Here is a 19,738-nt window from a genome sequence, read left to right as displayed (position 1 = left end):
TCAGTTTGGATTCTATCGCCAATGCGAGCAGATGTATTTTGTGCCGTTTGCAAAGCTAGTTTCGCTTCCGACAAGAGCGATTACGTCACAGCTGTCAGTCATTTGCATGGATGAAAAAACAACGGTGGAGAGAACTACAGAAAATCAGCCGTTCTAATGGCTCAAAAGTTTTCTAAAGAACTATTAGGATTTGTTGTTCGCAATTCGAAGTCAAATATCCTCAGTTAAGTGCAAATCTAGAACAGCTTGGTTAGATTTGTGCACTTTTCGCTGTGTGAAATTCACAGTAATCGAGATCAAGTGAAGCCTTCCTTGTTTTTGCGAAAAATGTTCCATGTTGAGTTTAATGTCGTAGAGAATAACGCAATTTGACCCTCCTGAATGCTAGAAATTAATCCCTATAGCATATTGATAGTTTCATTCAATAAATAAAATCAATAATTGTATTATTGATCAACCCAGCGAGTTAATGTTTTCTTTATTGGAAGATTATAATCGGTTGTAAACGCTACACCTACACCAACCATATCAGTATCGCACCCACGTACAACAGTTCAGCCTGGAATTAGATGACGGAAGTCAGCGGCATCCATCGGAATTCGAATTCAGCTTATCACTCTCCATCACGAACGCTTTCATAAAAGGTTCTTTTCAGAGCCACCATTATTATATTATAAAGAACTTTACTGGTTATTTCATAATATTTGTGTTTCAGAATGTTAAATGTAACTAATCTGTACTTTAGTTTAGGTGCATCGTTTCAAATTCTACATACAATTTCATGCAATTGATCAACCAATAGATATTCGGAAGTGTTAAGGAACATGTCAGTTGTTTTCGTATTCACGACATCCAGTTATGTCTCTGACATTACCCACCCGCCTTTTTTGTGGAATCGCTGAATTTGATCTAGACCTGATTTCCGGTTCCGGAATTAAAAGGAGGTGAGTGTTTGAAATATCAAGCCGTTGTCTAGAGCGACGATGCAAAAGAGGGAAAAATTCTTCAAATTTGGACTAAAAACTTTAACAATTTGTAGGTCATGTAATTTACTGATCATACGAATCAACTTCGTCTATACCGGTCCCCGGAATTCGGTCCCGGAAGTACAGGAAATTGTGGCCAAAAACTCCAAAACAGAACACACTTACTTTTTTTCGTGACGGCTGAACCGATTTTCACAAATAAAAGGTACAAATAAATTTAAAATTTCATATTGTCACTTAGACCGATGCTGCAAAAACTGGAAAAATACTTCTAATTTTGGTTCAAAACTATTTGATTCTATTCAATGAGCAATTTTTTTCAGGAGTACCACAGTAATATTGTTGAGTAGTCAAGTCCATAGCGGCTAAATGTCACTATCAACTAGCAACTTTGCACAACGAAGATTGGAAAGTTTATGTCACTGGACTGCTGCCAACCAGAGTCTACCAATCATCATATCTGTATAAAATGTTCAATACGACGAATGTAACAATGAGAGATTCTCTTTGTTTACTTTCTCTTTCGATTATTACGAAATATTTCTACTTTTTTCGGTAATTTCTTTAGTGCAGATTGAAAGATGATAGCTTTAAACTATTATTATCGGTAAATAATTGGAGAGAAGGATTGCTAAGAGTACCGATATAATCGAAAGAGAAAGTAAACAAAGAGAATCTCTCATTGTTACATTTTATACAGATATATTGAGTGTCTGAGAGCGGTTCTGTCAGAACCTAAATTTTCTTGATATTACACTCACCAGGACGCTTATTGATTGCCGATGCGATTCATATTATCTTCATTTCTCCTGTCACTGCTTGATTACGATGCGACTAAATATTAATCAAGCAGCATAAACATTGAATTAAGTTCATTTACACAAATAAACTCCGAAGTCCGATGATTTTTTGCAAAGAATAATGAACAAAAAAAAACAAAAAAAAAAAAAAGAACAATGAACTTTATCAATTTATGTTTATGTTAGTATTCTCATGGAATTTTTTTACTTCAACAGGGAATAGGAGAATGAGAGAGAAAACAAAAAAGTCGTCTGTCTTTGACTGAGTATACTTCTATTTAGTCATATAACTATCGAGTATCTTATTTCTCAGTTGATTTTTCATTAGGGCGTATAAGCAAGTGACAGTTTCTCTTTAATCACTCTCTCTTTCGATTATTGTGATGTGATTAAAAGGATTTTCTTTGATATCACTATTCTGTTTGAAAGTCGAAAGTTTCGGGTATCATTTCATGCAAAGAGTTGAGTGATAAACGTGGAAACCGCTTGGTAATTAATAGAAGAGAAAGTAAACAAAGAGAAACTGTCACTTGCTTATACGCCCTTTTGATAAATATTCATTCATTCATTCAATATTCATTAGATGTCAGATCGATAAAAATATATCCTATGCGGTTCCTGAAAGGTCATAATATAAGTAAAAATTTAAGAGAAAATTGGAAGGGTGTTATTTTTTTTAACTTATTTAAATTAGTTTTAAAAATACCTTCAAAAAACTCAAAAACATTGCATAACTCTTAAACGCCTTAACGTATCAACATACTTTCTTCAGCAAACAATAGTATTATTAGTTATACAAATGTTCCATGCATTATCCTTTCGAGAAATGAGACACACAAAAAGTAAAACCGAAAATAGATTGTAGAGCAATTTTTATTAATTTATTACCAAAATAACTACTTCAATCGAGTTTGAGCAACTGAGGATTAGAGATACTGTGTAATATGGTTACTCCGAACTAGTTGGCCATGATAAATCTATGAACAGAAATTTTCATGATCCCGACAACCATTCCAACAAGCTGGTGCAAGTTAGTAAAATGCAAATATTTTTATCCACATCGTGCCAAGACGCCTATGACACTGGCCCTTCTTTCTCATCCGCTTGTGTACCGAATAACCTTTTAAAATCGGAAAACCACACACAATGAATTTTGGTTCGAATAAATACATTCTACTCATTTTAACAAACTAATGATTTTCTTGGGTTTCAGGAAGTGTTTTGACTTACACAAAATCTATTTTCGGCTGTAGTTTTTGTGTGTCTCATTTCTCGAAAGAACAATGTATGAAACATTTGTAGAACTAATTTGATACTATTATTTTGCTGAAGAAAGTATGTTGATACGTTAAGGCGTTTAAGAGTTCTACAATATTTTTGAAATTTTTGAAGATATTTTTAAGATTAATTTAAATAAGTTAAAAAAATAACACCTTTCCAATTTTCTCTTAATTTTTTACTTATATTATGACCTTTCAGGAACCGCATAGGATACATTTTTATCGATCTGGCATCTAATGAATATTGATATTAGAATCTTGACTAGTTTTTGATGAAAAACAATCATAACTTTTTAATGGTAGCTCATATGAAAAAGCTTGGTTGAGCAAAATGTGCGCAATGATTAGTTCAACAACTCTTCTAAAGACAACTTTTCAGTAGAACGTTTCACAAAAAAGTTAGAACAAAAAAAGTGATTTTTCAGGAGCCACCCTACTTTTACTAGGGAAAATTGATGCAACTCGTTCAAATGTAGAGCTAGAGAGGTGCTTTTTTCAACAAAGTTGCCCATAATGTAATTTTCTACAACTTTATTATAAAACAAAATCATTTTTGAGTTCAATTAAGAAAGTTAGATTTCCGATTTCAATCTAAATGAGGACCACCCTAGTAGCTTTGTTCATCAAAACTAGCGCCATTTGATTACAAACAACTTTTGTGAAGACACCAACTAATATTTAATAGTGAAAATATTTTTGTCACGCTAATTTCCCGTTTCAAACCATAGTGCATTGTCGTGACGTTATTTTCCTTTTCTCCATTTCTTCGCCAGGCGACTCCGGTGCTTGTGGTCATTATTTTCTTGAAGCACCTAATATTCTTGGTTACACATCTTCTAAATGGATTCCACTACGGTAAATTCTGACCATCTAGTCGACGTTTAGATTTTGGTTTGTACAGTTCTAATCATTAACAAGCAACCATGAGAAAGGCACCCCAAACATTGACCTCCACATCGAGTTTGACGGATCAAGCATGACTAAAAAGTTACTTCAGTGGAAAAATCAACTTTGATCCACTCACGATGCTCGTTTTCCTCTACCCAAGCCTTGCGTTTTGACTGTGAGATAGCAGCGGTTTCAAGGTTGCGAGCCAATACAACACTTTCGTCTGTTGAATACATCGTTGAATACTGTTAGCACTCATACATATTCTCCTTTTAGCCAATTAAGCTTGGGCATGACACAGAATGTGTTTTTTTCTTTTGAATAAACGAACTATTGTTTTGACTAGTTGTGTTATGATTGCACGCGTCGAGCACCGATCGAACTAGTCATCGACATTTTTGTTCACCTCGAATTTCTCGAAATATCTCTCAAACTAGAAAAAAAAGCCTACACTTTCTTTCAACACAGACTGTAGCAAAAAATTAAACGCAAAATTATATCATACTTGTTTATCATTTCCATACGTGTTAGTCAATTTTAAATGCATTAGTTTGAAACTACAGTCTTGCTTATTGGAAAAATTAATGATTCAATGTGGTACCGATGTTGGTTTTATATTCAATTACTGTATACACATCAAACTTTTGATAGATTAATTTATTTTGTCATTTTTTGTGCCGGTTTGTGCCATATTGATGATTGAATATTAAACAATCTTACATAGTTGATCGATTATTCATACATTAGCCGAGTATAACAGCAATCGGTTTAATTTACTTTATCAACAGATTATTTGAGTTCTCAATTATTTTGCGGAACATTCTACGAACCAGTCGCGATCGATTCACCTGTAGGGAGAAGAAGATTTTGCGATTCTACGGTTTAAACCGGGGTTCAATAAATACATATAACAATAATTCATTTAAAGGACATGCTCCTAAAAGTAGCATCACCTTGATTTGAATGAAAACTTCCTTGGAATTGTATTTCCACGCAGTAACATTTTCGGTGAATCGATGCTACCCCAGACACACCTAGCTGCTTTATATTATTCCCGGCCATAAATATTCGGCTGCACAAAGTAGCAACATTTTTCATTGGATGGATGAAAAACGACCCGCTTTCAATTTGCGTTTTGTTTGCATAACGTTTCCATCATACGGAACCACTCGACTCGACAAACACTTGATGCCGGGGAGGACTCGTGATTACAGGTAGTGGAATTTCGCGCTACTGTCGTCGTGGGTCGTGATAAAGTATCGAGACTACCGGGCAACAGTAACAGCAACAGCAGCAGCGGCAACAATCAGCCTCTAATAACCTTCCCGAAAGCATTTAGCACGCGGAATGATAAATAACACATCATAAATCCACCGCACGAAATGAAATTTTGTGGTTCACCGCATGATGTTTTGCCCATCCATTTCGGTCACGACGAGTCCCCCGAGTGTGTTTTACTTACCTCTCCAGTAACGCGATACGAGTAATATTCTGTTGACTTTCTTCCCAGCCAATAAAGACGGAAGCACCTTTTTTTCATTTTGCACCATTCCGAATTTGATGTTGTTTGCTTTCTGATGGTGGCTACTGTGACGTCCCGGATTTCGCCGGAGTCCGGATGTGTACTGCGCAAAGACACGAGGAAACAGCTTTTGGACGAATTTGTAATAAAAGACGCACTTCTCAGGATTAGTTTTTTTCCCCGCAACAAAACGATGGTAAATGTTTTCAAGACCCGGCGGCTCGTAAATTGTACCAAAACAAGCTTTTTGTGTGGACGGGGAAACTTTCGTGGACCAATTTCGCAACAGTCAATTTTCCAAGACCAGACAAACAACGATCCTCAGGCGCAATTTTCTCTACCTCCAACGTCCTTTCCAAACGAGATGCTATTCCGACACTGCTAGGAAGTTAGCAATCCATTCGGAACACATTATATCAAGATTAATGAGGCTGAAAGCTTTTGGCGGAAATGATAGTAAAATTTGTGATTTATGTGTTCTTACGTCGACACCCAGCCACTCACCTAAACATGTTAACAGTGCAGACCGAAAAACAGCTGATCGGAAATTAAAAATGATGGATGATTTCAATCCTTCTTGTTTTCTTTTCATAGGCTAGATAAAAGCTACTGATTAAATTCATTAATCCAAGTGGATAAAAACATGCGAAATGCGAAAATTGAAATCCGCACTACTCCTAGAGTTATAATGACAAAAATCCAGTGTAGTTGAGTTGGTAAACGGATCGTAGAAATAACGACACGCCTTGTCGGTTACGTCACTTATATCATTATATCTCCGGCACCGGAAGTGACAACCGTTGAATCGTTGAACTTGATCAATGATTCAACAATTACTTTCAACCGAGCCAAAAAAATATACTATAGAATTATTTCTATTTCTGAGTATGCTTAAAAAATTCGTTTGAATTTTGCTACGCGTAATGTGAAAATCGAATCCAACTGATATTCTATTAAAAGATCGTTGTAGACCAATAATAGCACCGTTGTATCCATAATTAGTACGGCTAAAAGGCAATCGAAGAATGACGTTATTCCGAAGAGCTCCACTGCGAACATTTATAGAAATTTCGCTGAGGAGTGAAGGGTTTTGTTGTTCAACATGTCGGCGATCAACATAGCACGGGACAAATCACGTCGAATGCCAAGAGTGTCGAGTTCAATCCATAATCCACGGCTTTCGTAGCTCATAAGGGTTATTCCAAGGTAGCTCGTAAATTGTACCAGTGACAGTTGTTCTTGTTTTCGTATTATTCACGCTCGAAAATGTCTGTTTATGTGCCCAATTCTCGCCATTTGCGGGAAGTTTTACTTTTCTTTTACAATTTGAAAAAAATGCAGCTGAAGCACATCGAATGCTCTCAGAAACTTACGGTGATGCTGCTCTGATTAAAAGAACGTTTCGGGAGTGGTTTCAACGTTTCAAAAATGGTGATTTCGATGTCGAAGACAAACATGGTGGTGGAAGAGAAAAAACCTTCTAAGATGAACAACTAGAAGCATTGCTTGATGAAGATTCGTGCCAAACCCAAGAAGTGCCGTACGAGTTGAAACCGAGGGACATCGAGCGCCGTCTATTTGGTAGGTGAGCAACTGTTTCAAAAACAAAATCGTAAGGGGTTTTTACATCGAATCGTAACCGGTGGTGAAAAGTGGGTTCGATACGATAATACTAAACGCAGAAAATTATGGGGAAAGCCCGGGCATGCTACTTCTTCGAAGGCAAAACCGAATATTCACGGCGCCAAGGTTATGATTTGTATTTGGTGGGATCAGCTCGTTGTGATTTACTACGAGCTCTTAAAACCGGGTGAAACAATCACAGGAGATCGCTACCGAACGCAACTGATGCGCCTATTCCGTTCGATGGCACACGGCCTGGCAGATCAACATTTTCAACCCTGGAAAAATGGATTGCTTCATGAATGGTGTCAAAAGAGGACTTCTTTTTTCGAGCCGGGATCCGAAAATTGCCGGAAAGATGGGAGAAAGTTGTCGCTAGCGACGGACAATACTTTGAATAATACATCTGTAAGCACTTTTTCGCAATAAAGCTTTTAATTTTGAAAAAAAAACGAGAGAAGCAAAGTTGTACACCTGATAATATGGGTATTCGTAGACCGTTTCGGCATAAACCCATGTTGTGTTTCTGCAATAAACCACTTACAATGGTTGCAAATAGACTCCAGTACCTCCATTTCGATATCTGTCGATGTCTTTTTTGTCTCCTTTTTTATGAACTGGAAACATGTATGAAAACTTCCAAGAATCAGGGAAGATCCCAAACGTTAGCGATAAACGAAACAATTGGCAGAGAGGTGAAATTAAACCGATGGAGTATTTTTTCACAAAGATTGCAGTAATACCATCGGGTCCGGAAGAGCTCGAAGACTTCATTTGGCGATAGCAATATAACTATTTAGTACAAAATCTCACTCAGTGACCCCTCAACTAATCTTTATCTTCCATCTTCCTATCCATTTTTCTCTTCTATCTCGCCTTTTGAGGAAGCTGCTCTGTAATACTTGTTGTCATCAACTAGTGAATTGAATTACTGTCATTCCCCTCGTATTCACCATACGTTGCTGAAGTATTTGGTGGATGCACTCAATTACTCGTAAATAATAATAAATTCTTTGCATATCCAAGCTAGACTATCCAATGTCCCAGTTCGAGACATTCTTGCTTGTCGTGACCTCCAATACATGAAACTTCTTTATCATTTCATAAAGACAATTGGAGTTTCAATTCAATAATTTACCCTTTTAAGACTTAGTTCTGACTCCAACTGCAACTCCATTAGTTCATCCAATAGCTAAATTTGAATAGAAATGATGCAATGATACAAACAAACTCGAAATAGAAAAATTGTATAAAAATAACAGCTTATTTTATAATTTGTAGCAGTTAATCGTTTGGTTCAAATAATATTCTTGAGTAGGTTCAGTAATAAATGACCTGAATACGTAATATGATATTTAAAAAATAAGAGGATATATATTCGAATTTTTTTTTCATAAATACGTTTATTTCATAGGCAATATACATAAGTTTTTCTTCGCCGTGCATCCACAATACATAATACTTTAAACCTCGAATATAATATTAGTATGTTGGTATTCATTAGTTAATCTAAACACTGTTTTTATCAAGCGAGTTGCTATTACAAATTACATTTAATAAAATAAGTTTATTTTGTACATGATCTTATAACTATTTCAGGTTTCTATGTATCAATTCTTAACTTTTATTAAATATAATATAGCTGGTTATTGGTTGAACTCATGGAAGAGAAAACAGACTAACATAAAATAAGACTTAAATTGGAACTCCAATGGACTTAATTTAATGATAAAGAAGTTTCATCTAAGCAAGGTCACGATAAGCAAGAATGTCGCGAACTGAGACATTGGATATTCTATCTTGGGTACGCAAAGAATTTATTAGTTGAGATCTGACATCACGATACTCCACGCATGTCCAAACGACATGATCAATATCGCGATAACCCTCGCCACAAACACAATGATTAGTTTCGGAGAGTTCAATTCGAAGGAGATGTGCATCTAGCGTGTAGTGATTGGACATGAGTCTGGACATTACCCGAATGAAGTCCCTACTCACATCCAGTCCCCTGAACCATGCCTTTGTCGATATTTTAGGAATAATTGAGTGCATCCACCGACCCAGATCATCTTTATCGCAAGAAGCCAGCTGGTAAGTGTTCTTTGGCGGGACACGTTATTGAATTCATTAAAAGCAATCGGTCTCTCATAAATTTCACCCTCAATACCACCACATTTGGCTAAACTATCGGCTCTTTAATAGAATATGGAATAGAGCAAAGAGCTGGGACCCAAACTATTGGTATTTGATAATTATTATTCAATGTGAGGTTCAGGCACTATTTTATTTTGCCCAAGAAAAACGGTTCATTTTTTCCAGCAGCGTTTGATCGAATGGCTTCAATTGCACTCAGACTATCTGTGAAGAGAGAATAATGGTTTGGAGGTAATGTGACGATTACACTCAAACTGTAATGAACTGCTGCTAACTCTGCTGTATAAACAGATGCAGGTTCGATACTAGAATTATATTAGTATATGAATTCTATGTAAAAGTGGTGCTATGGCGAAGAAAAACTTAAGTAATTTTGATTTTTTACCTGCTAACGAGATCAGATGTATACCACTATTTGCAACGAAAACTGTACAAACTTGTGAGGGCTTGATTATCGGGATACGTGTTTAGCCAAACACACGCCTTGCTTTTATAAGAAGTTACCAATTTTTATAGCAAAAAAAGGAATGCAACTTACAAAACTCCGTCTTGACAATAGAGTACTATGTCGTTATTGCATGTAAGGTTTGGCGTTCGCTCCATAGCAATTGTTCGAGTTATGAAGACGATTTCAGTTACGTAACAACACAAGTAACAATGTTTGTTACTCCAACTTATTTGTGACTAGTTTGCAACAAGAAATTTGAGTTATTGTTACTGACATCTAACCACTTGCGTGACTCAAAAAGGGATGAATGTGACTAGTGACTAACAACATATTGGAAATCGGTTAAAAATAAGTTGTCGTTACGTTACAATGCCATGCTGATATAACTTATCTTTCCATAACATGAAAATTATTTGTTTTCAAGCATACTAGTTAAATCTTAGTCACCATCGGCCTTGTAAACATTTAATGAATCCAGAATGGTTTCCTATCAACGATAAAAAGGCAAGGTAGCATTTGAAATTATAAACTTGATACGACGTACAAATTTTACAATGATTTTTAAACTGTCGATCGAAAATCAATGTTGATTAACTGTTTTTTGATGTGCCTTCAATCATATGAAAATAAAGGGTGATTTTTTAAGAGCTTGAGAACTTTTTTAAACAATAAAACGCATAAAATTTGCAAAATCTCATCGGTTCTTTATTTTAAACGTTAGATTGGTACATGACATTTACTTTTTGAAGATAATTTCATTTAAATGTTGACCGCGGCTGCGTCTTAGGTGGTCCATTCGGAAAATCCGCTTTTTTATCGACAAATTTTGTTCAGCGATGAGGCTCATTTCTGGTTGAATGGCTACGTAAATAAGCAAAATTGCCGCATTTGGAGTGAAGAGCAACCAGAAGCCGTTCAAGAACTGCCCATGCATCCCGAAAAATGCACTGTTTGGTGTGGTTTGTACGCTGGTGGAATCATTGGACCGTATTTTTTCAAAGATGCTGTTGGACGCAACGTTACAGTGAATGGCGATCGCTATCGTTCGATGCTAACAAACTTTTTGTTGCCAAAAATGGAAGAACTGAACTTGGTTGACATGTGGTTTCAACAAGATGGCGCTACATGCCACACAGCTCGCGATTCTATGGCCATTTTGAGGGAAAACTTCGGAGAACAATTCATCTCAAGAAATGGACCGGTAAGTTGGCCACCAAGATCATGCGATTTGACGCCTTTAGACTATTTTTTGTGGGGCTACGTCAAGTCTAAAGTCTACAGAAATAAGCCAGTAACTATTCCAGCTTTGGAAGACAACATTTCCGAAGAAATTCGGGCTATTCCGGCCGAAATGCTCGAAAAAGTTGCCCAAAATTGGACTTTCCGAATGGACCACCTAAGACGCAGCCGCGGTCAACATTTAAATGAAATTATCTTCAAAAAGTAAATGTCATGTACCAATCTAACGTTTAAAATAAAGAACCGATGAGATTTTGCAAATTTTATGCGTTTTATTGTTTAAAAAAGTTCTCAAGCTCTTAAAAAATCACCCTTTATAAGGAAAACAAAAAATGAAATTACCCTGCGTTCCAATTGCTCAAAATTAATCCATGTACACTAGATTCTCATTATTTTCAATTATATTATTATCGCAATCGATGTTCAATTCCTATATTGTCTGCTTCGTAATTATGATAGTGTACAGAAGAAAAGAGACTATTCTGTCAATTATTAGTTTTGTCAAAAAGTAGTTTTGAAAAAGGTAATATTCTTGTTTAATTTATGTTTCATAAACTTCCTACTACTCGATAGTATGTTGGCCATATTTGAGTCAACAAAAGGTTTCTTGGTTGCATTTTCATTATCATTGCGTTGCGATCCATCTGGAAAGAATTTTTTTTAGCGAAGAGACTTAAACTTTTTTATTGAATTTAACGAGGAAAATTTTTGGAAGAGCATTTTACCCTGTTGTTGTCATGCGTTTTACCCCATTATTTTGATGAGTTTTGACCTGTTTCTGAAAGTCAGATACCCGTTTAGATTTGCGTAATTTAAAGTGCATATTTTGCATGGTTTACACGAATGAACGATTTGCCCGCCATGTTGTTCAATGGAAAATTATGGACAGTTTTAAAAAATAAGATATTCATAGCATACAGCATCATTGCATGTCTAGAACTACGATCCTACTGACACTAAGAATCCTTCAAGGTTGGGTCTCGAACATACGACAACTGGCTCGTAGGACCAGCGCCCTAAGCATTGAACCGCCAACCCAGACAATAGTGATTGAAGGTAGTCAGGAATAAAACATTAACGTTTTTTGTTTTGTTTTTGATATGAAGCAACATTTCCTTTATCCCATTATCCTCTAATAATAATCAGAGAAGAATCCGAGCCAAGGTAATAAAATACATAAGCTGCTGTTATAATACACATTGGTGTCTTAAGCCTCCGATTGACTTATTTGGCGCTAACTGACGATCATCGAGAATGATTTATCAGTGTTAAACGTAGAGAAATTTTACATAAATTATACATTGACAAACAAAGTGATTTGTATACAAGTTCTTATTTCATCATTTCAGCACACCCGAACAGAACTATACGCTATCTTGTACACTGTAGGGGAAGATGCTCGGTTGCCGGCAGCGTACGGTTGCCGGCACCCCACCGTAACTTTTGATAGAAAGCAGATAACGTCATTCCGACAAATGTAATGTGTGTGTAATAGCAGCACGTTCTTTTTGTGCCGAATACCAAAGCAAACAGACGCTTCTACTTTTCGCTGCGCTCAAAACAAATTTTAATTGCGTGAAAATCAACAAAAAAAGTTTTTTATGGCGTTTTTATAGTATCATAAATTGAAAAGCATCAATCGAAAAGGTGAGTGGATTGAATTTTTATGAGGTGAAATCGATCTATTTCGTGATTTAATATCGTATGTGTATCAAAATTTTCGCAACCAAAGTTTTTTTTTGGTAATTTTCAAAATGTCTACCGATTTCGGTTACCGGCACCCCATTTTTTCGACAAATCGCGAAACATTGTCAGTGATATGCAGAGATGCCAAGTCTGCAAATTTGTCTGTATATTATCAAATTTCTTAGTTAACATGTAAACCTTTTTTCGTCTAAAGACTTTTTACAGACTTTTGAAACTTTGATTGTTTGCAGATATTCGTCAGAAATTACAGACTTTTGAAAATTGGCGCAATCTTTTCGTTTTTGCTAGCTCAACTTATTGTATTACCTGGCATCGCGGGTGATATGCAGCACGTGGACAACTTGACGGCTTCAATACACTCGTCATATAAGTAAAAACATTGGTTCTCTGGTTCTGTTAGTCATGACGACTTCAAACAAATCGTCCAAGTCAAGGAAAATAAACTTTAATGCACTGATTAATGCCATTAAACGTTGCTTAGTGGATAAGAAGCCAACAAATTGGACTGCAGCAACGTATTCAATCCCGCGAAGCCGGTGGAAGACCGGCCCAATCAACACCAATGGCGCCACCATACAAATCATTGGCCAAGAGAGCCAAGGCAAAGTCACCATCAGACAATGAAGACTTTTTGTCCAAAATGCCTCCGAAAAGAATAAATTTCGTTTTTTCTTTGAATAATTGCAGTTTATAGCGAAATGTCTTGGGGTGTCGGTAACCGAACACCTTTTTTGAAATGGTCAATATTTATAACTTTACTAAATTGATAAGAAAGTTAGTTGCTTATTCAGTTGTTAGCTAGGGACTTTAGTTTTCCATTGATGTATAGATGTCTTCATAATGTGCACTTAGTCAGAAGTTATAAGCTTAAATGAAAAGGGTGCCGGTAACCGAATACTCTCCCTTGTTAGTTTCCAGAACATGAGCAGTGGAATTTGAAGTCTACTATAAACCAAAAGCGTATCTTGTAAAGAAAAAAATAAAATTTAAGAATTTAACATACCTTTTTGTTTGTGTTGGTTTCAATTTATCTTCTCTCAGCTTATTTTGCCAACTGATGATAATATATCATTTATTTAGAATCGTTTTTCACCAGCGACTATTCACCGTTAAGTTCAATGGAAACAAATCACTTACTATGCACCTTAGTTGGTACGTACTTCTTGACCCTTTTGCCTAAAGCTTTTGACTTATCCTTTGCTGCAGTTATTCTCTATTTACTAATTCAAAACAAGATCCCACAATTTCATCTCCAACACATAAACTTCAGATACCAACTATTCACCTCACAAAACCACGCAATTGTCACACACTCCCTTAGACTTCCATCACGCAGGATGGCACAGAAGCAATACAAAAAGCGGCACAACCAAACTTCAAATACAAAAGGATTTTCCCACCAACAAATACACACCCAAACCGTGGTACGGTCACTTCAACAAAAAAAAACGGAAACGATGAACAATTAGAGTGAGATTCGTAATGTTTATTATTCACAACTGTATTGCTGATACGGCTTTTCCTGGACCTTCATTCCGCTACACAATAGGCAGGGGCGAGCTGTACCGTTCTTTTTGTGATGCCCCGCAGCACAACAATATGTACAACGATGTGCGGGAGTAAAAAAAAGCTCACTTGTTCACTAACTTCACGTAAACAAACACATGTACACTGACATGGTTGATGAGCAGCAAATTTTCCGCATGTCGCTCACGAGAATTTGATGAGCATTACTTATCAGAGAGGTTCGCCTGCTGAGACCATCGGTATCACTTTGATAACCAAGTAATTTATTTCCAATTATGGCATTCAAGCGACATTATCTTGCGAAAAAAATGACCACAAACTATTGGTACTTCACCACCTTCAGAAACGGTCAGGATAAGCCCACATAAACTCCAATGCTTCACCGGCTCGCCTTCTTTATCAACGTGAGGATAACTCTCACACACACTCACTAATGAATATTTTCTCACTTCGAGCATACATCGATTGCAGCTATGTGCTTGATGATTCGTCAAACGGTGCTTGTTAAAAAAGCTTGATTTTATCGTCTGGGAAGCAGGTTATTCTTGCTAAATCTATTCAAAAGATAGCTCTTCCTAATACTGTCAATTACGATTCTATCTAACAAATAGAATTTCTCGCCGTTTCATTCCACACTTATACTTAAACTGTCCACCCTACCGAAACACTTCTAATCGATTTTCCACTTCCTCTCCACTTTATCCAAACAGACTGATACAAAAGTTAGCATAAAAACTGACAGACCGAATTGTTTACAAGTAAGCTGGTCTTTATGCGTTGTTGTCTCTGTCACCAGAAATCCGTAAAATCAAATTAACCGTAATGAATTGCCGCTACAGGATCGAATCCTTTGTTGAATTTCTTCCCAAACATTAGCACCCACAATGAACAGGAAGGAAAATTCTGCCAAATGCCTACAGGGGCAAAAAAAAATGTTCTGTCACTGATAACAGCCACTGTCAAACGTACTTCTTAGTACCGAATCCAACCGAACCGAGTGTATGCCTAACGATGACTGGCTGAAGTAACCCCGAACGGCAGATATTTTCTTAGTCCAACATCTCGACTTCTCTCCGATTCTCTCCCGGGTATATTTGTTCTCCCGAGTTGCATTGTAGCCGCCCCACCGATCACCGCCAACCGCATCCTTTTTTTTATTATTATTGTTTTGATCAATGCGCTCAGTAGTACGCTCGGAAGGATGCATACCAGATATGCTGCTCTGACCCACTGCCCCCTCGGAAAATCAGCTAGCCGAATTGTACTATGCTAGGTCGCGTCATTCATAAAACCGGAGAGCGACTAACCTCCGCCGAAGGTAGAAGAGCGAGAGTCATGCGTGTCCGCGCAGCATTGATCGTAAATCGGACACCCACACAAACAATGCAGCATGAGCTCAGGCACGTGCAGAGGAGAGAGAGAGAGAAAAAGGTAACAAGAGAGCCTGAGAGATTTTTTTACTTTGCTCTGCGAAATGCGTGAGCTTTCGTCAAAACGGTGTGTGAGAGAGCCAATCAGCAACGATGAGTCGTGAGCTGAGTGGGTGGTGGGTGGCTCCGACCCAGTACATTATTTGCTTCGCACAGTTGATGAATGTACTGCTTTTGGTCACACTAACTCTTCTGAGCTTCGAACATAAATCAACCTCTATAATAGTTCTTTACTGTAATCACAATGTTTGACATGGAACACATTTTAATTTGCCTATGTGTAGGGATGCAAATTCGAAGAAATAAGGTTTGCAGGCTCAGATTTTGAACGCTTACAGCACAGAGACCAGACATCCAAGCAAGTACAAACTTTTTTAAAATACTACAAGGATCAGCCCCATGGGATTGTTCGCAACCATTGATGTGGAACAAGGCAACCAAAATTTCTAATGATCTACGAGAGTCTGCTTAGATTGATCTTGATTAGGAACCAACACCTAACATTGTTTTTCTTGATTTGTATTTGTTTTATAGCTGACGAAATTACATCAATATCCCAAATGTATGCAATTATATCTTTGTACATACTTGCGCTTTTTTTTTCTTTTTGTATAAATATCTGATTATTAATCATATTTTTGTGTATTACATCAACGTTTTACAGTACAAGTGTTTTGACCCTTTGGCCTTTCATCTTTGTTGTTCACACGATTCGTTATTAATAAAAGGTGTTTTAGTTACTCTTGTTTTACATACTAATGTTTAATCATAATATTTATTTTAATAAAATATCTACCTACTTATGACTATCCCTAACATAATACGTACAAATTTGAAATTATTTGTATTACAGAGATTGAGCACCTCTCTTCAAATTTCGTGCAGTATTGTTCGAATTTTTGTTCTAGTATATACAGGGAGGTCATCTTATGTACTTTACTAGTCCTTGTCCAAGGGGGTAGATTTAGATTCATCTTTAAGATCTTACTTTGAATGCGCTGAAGCCTAAGTTTGTGTGTTCGTGCACAGCCCCTCCAAACAGGGACTGCGTATTCAATTGCGGGGTAGATGATTTGTTTATAGACAGCCATCTGATTCTTCAGGCACAGTTTAGATGTTCTACTAATCAGCGGATACAGAGACCTAATGAGTATGCTGCATTTTTTAACGGTTTTGTCAACATGTGACCTGAATATCAGATGTCTGTCAAGGGTGAGTCCTAGATAGATAACTTCATCGGACCATTGAATGACCTCATCACCGAATCGTATTCGGCATTCGTCTGATGGAACAAGTTTTGGAGATCTTGAATGTGGAAACAAGATTACCTGAGTTTTTGCTGCATTGATCACAATTTTCCAGCTTGTAAAATATTCAGTTAGAGCGTCCAGACCTGTCTGTAGTTTATTCTTCAGAGCATTAATGACACGACCTTTGTAAAGAATGGCAGTATCATCAGCAAATTGTGACAGAACACCACCACCCGGAAGAGGTGGGATGTCTGATGTAAAAATGTTGTATAGAATGGGACCTAGGATACTTCCTTGGGGTACACCAGCAGGAATAGTAAATCTTTCTGAAAGTGCATTATTCAGAGAAACCTGGAATGCTCTATCTGCAAGATAATTTTTGATAATTTTAATAAGATACAAGGGAAAATTATACCGATGCAGTTTAAACATCAGGCCATCGTGCCACACATTATCGAATGCCTTTTCAATATCCAATATTGCCATGGTAGTCGTTTTGGACACTGATTTGTTTTGCTGGATGACGTTGTTAACCCTTGTGAGTTGGTGGATGGTGGATCTTCCTTTCCGGAACCCAAACTGTTCTTCCAGTAATATATCCTGTTCATCTGCGAAAGCAAGAATTCGCCTTTGTATTGACTTTTCAAACAGCTTGGATAGTGCAGAGAGTAAACTGATGGGCCGATAGCTCTTGGAAAGGGAAGGATCTTTCCCCGGTTTCAAAACTGGAATAACTTTAGCTCACTTCCACATTGAAGGGAAGTAACCAAGCTCCTAGCACCTGTTAAAAATTTTAGCTAAGAAGACAAATGAGCAAATACTCAAATGTTTCAGCTCAATGTTGAATGTGTTGTCGAAACCGGGGGCATTCATATTTTTGGATTTTTTCACAATAGCCATCAGCTCATTCGCAGTGACTCTACTTTCCTCCGGAACCAAGCTGCCAACCTCAGCTACGCTATCTGCAACGGCTCTTTCATGTGGACTAACAATGTTGAGTCCTAAATTGTGAGAACACACAAACTGCTGGCCTAGCGCATTTGCCTTCTCTACTGGTGTGATTAAAGGTAGGGTAACAGAGGTATTTTGACCCACTTTAGGATTGATTTTATTTTGGCCCACTTTGTAAAAATATCCACTAAATGTTGTAATATCTTTGAAAAACCCTTCCGCAGTAGGTTTAAAGTGATTAGCATCAAAATGATGCAACATGGGTTACTTAACATCGATTAAATCCATAAAATTTGTTAGGTGGGCCAAAATATATGAAGTGGCCAAAATACCTCTGTTACCCTATTCCTTCAGCTGCGTCCTGGGGTGACATCAGAGGAGGAATAGGCTTCGGTTTTTTCTTAAGCACCTTCGTTAAGGACCAGAAGGGCTTTGAATGTGGAAGAATTTCTCAAAGCTTTTGCTGTTGCGAAGCTCAGATATCCTTTCCTGGATTATCCTAGTTAAGTTGCTATAAGAAGTCTTCCTATCTAGGATAGGAGCCAGTTCGTTGATACTGCTTCCGGTAGATATTTCGAAGTCGGATGAGTTTCTTTGTGATACTGTCAATTTGAAGAGAGGAACTCGACATATGTTTTACTGGAACCGTACTATCACGAGCGACTGTGATTGAATGCTGGAAGGAAGATAGGGCTGCATCGATTTTCATCGGGGAATCAAGTGACAAATCGATATTAATAAGTTGGTCGGCGATTTGTTGAAATTAAACCCAGTCGGTGCGATAATAGTTCCTCCGAGGTCGAATAGGCAATGTTTCTGGTGAAGATCCCAACGTCAATATTACTGGAAAGTGGTCAGAAGAGAGCTCGTTGAAAACAACCGGACAGCTGTCTATGGCGATGTTGCTGATGAATATATCCAAAATGGAATGAACTCCCGATCTGGAAAGTCGCGTTGGTTGATCCGGAGCGAAGATGTTGTACTGTCCAGCTTCGTAATCTTCGGCAAGTACGAATCCGTTTCGATTATGTCTTTTGTTTCCCCAGAGCTCATGCCGTGTGTTCAGGTCCCCAGCAATGATGAATTTGTTCTGTCGACGAGTGAGCATAGCCAGATCTCGCTTCAATGATACACACGTACCATCTCGAAGATTTGTTTGTTTGGGGCAGTACGCTGCAATGATGATGATGAGTCCCATCGTCGTTGTAATCTCAATTCCGATGGCTTCTATAAGTTGCAATTTAAAGGCTGACAGAAGCCTGTGCTGAATGGATCGTTTAATGGCAATGGCAACTCCCCCTCCTCTGGTAGTTGTCATGTCGAGCCTGTGAATCCTGTAATTGGAAATGAAAATAGAAATTTCAGGTTTAAGATGAGTTTCAGTTAAAATAGCAATATCGGCATTCTTCTCTTGAAGAAAGTCGGATAACTCAGCAGTTTTGCTCCTGAGTGAGCAAGTATTCCAATTTACTATAACCAACTCATTATATTGCATATTCGATGATGAATTTGCCTAAGGCGTGGATTTGATCTAACCGCGTTCTGCAGTTTCGTAGTTTTGTTGTCATTGTTTCAAAAATGACGATCAGTTGTTCAGCAGAGAATAAGTCACCAGAGTCATCCTTTGCTTGTGGTTGATTATTGCCCCACCCAGGAGGGATTTTGGAGGAAGCATTATTTTGTGATCCAGCGGCTGAATCTTTTGGATTGCTGTGAAAAAAGTGGCGGCAAATTTGGAATATCCCTCTTCGATGGGAGCCGTGGGAAATTAATTTCATCCTTTTGTGGAACATTCTTGCGCGTTGATTGTTTTCGGGACGCCTGTTGTCGATTTTTTGTGAACTCAGCACGTTTGGGACACGATTTGCTAGTAGATGGATGGTCGCCATCACAATTCACACATTTTACAGCGATGTCATCTAGTAGACAA

At 37.5% G+C, this 19,738-nt stretch overlaps 1 protein-coding gene across 3 annotated transcripts in view; it reads right to left on the bottom strand.

Annotated features, from left to right (window-relative positions):
* The window catches only part of LOC131437272 (beta-1-syntrophin), a 442,836-nt gene extending 427,640 nt beyond the window's left edge, over positions 1-15,196 (bottom strand). For all 3 annotated transcript variants that reach the window (XM_058606511.1, XM_058606509.1, XM_058606512.1), the window contains exon 1: positions 13,654-15,196. The gene's annotated coding sequence lies outside the window, so the exon portion shown is untranslated. The remainder of the gene's footprint in view (positions 1-13,653) is intronic.
* Positions 15,197-19,738: the final 4,542 nt, after the last annotated feature.

Source organism: Malaya genurostris, chromosome 3, assembly GCF_030247185.1.
Source record: "Malaya genurostris strain Urasoe2022 chromosome 3, Malgen_1.1, whole genome shotgun sequence".
Taxonomy (NCBI): Eukaryota; Metazoa; Arthropoda; class Insecta; order Diptera; family Culicidae; genus Malaya; species Malaya genurostris.
The sequence above is the reverse complement of the archived record's forward strand: the minus strand, read 5'-3'. Positions and strand labels throughout refer to the sequence as shown.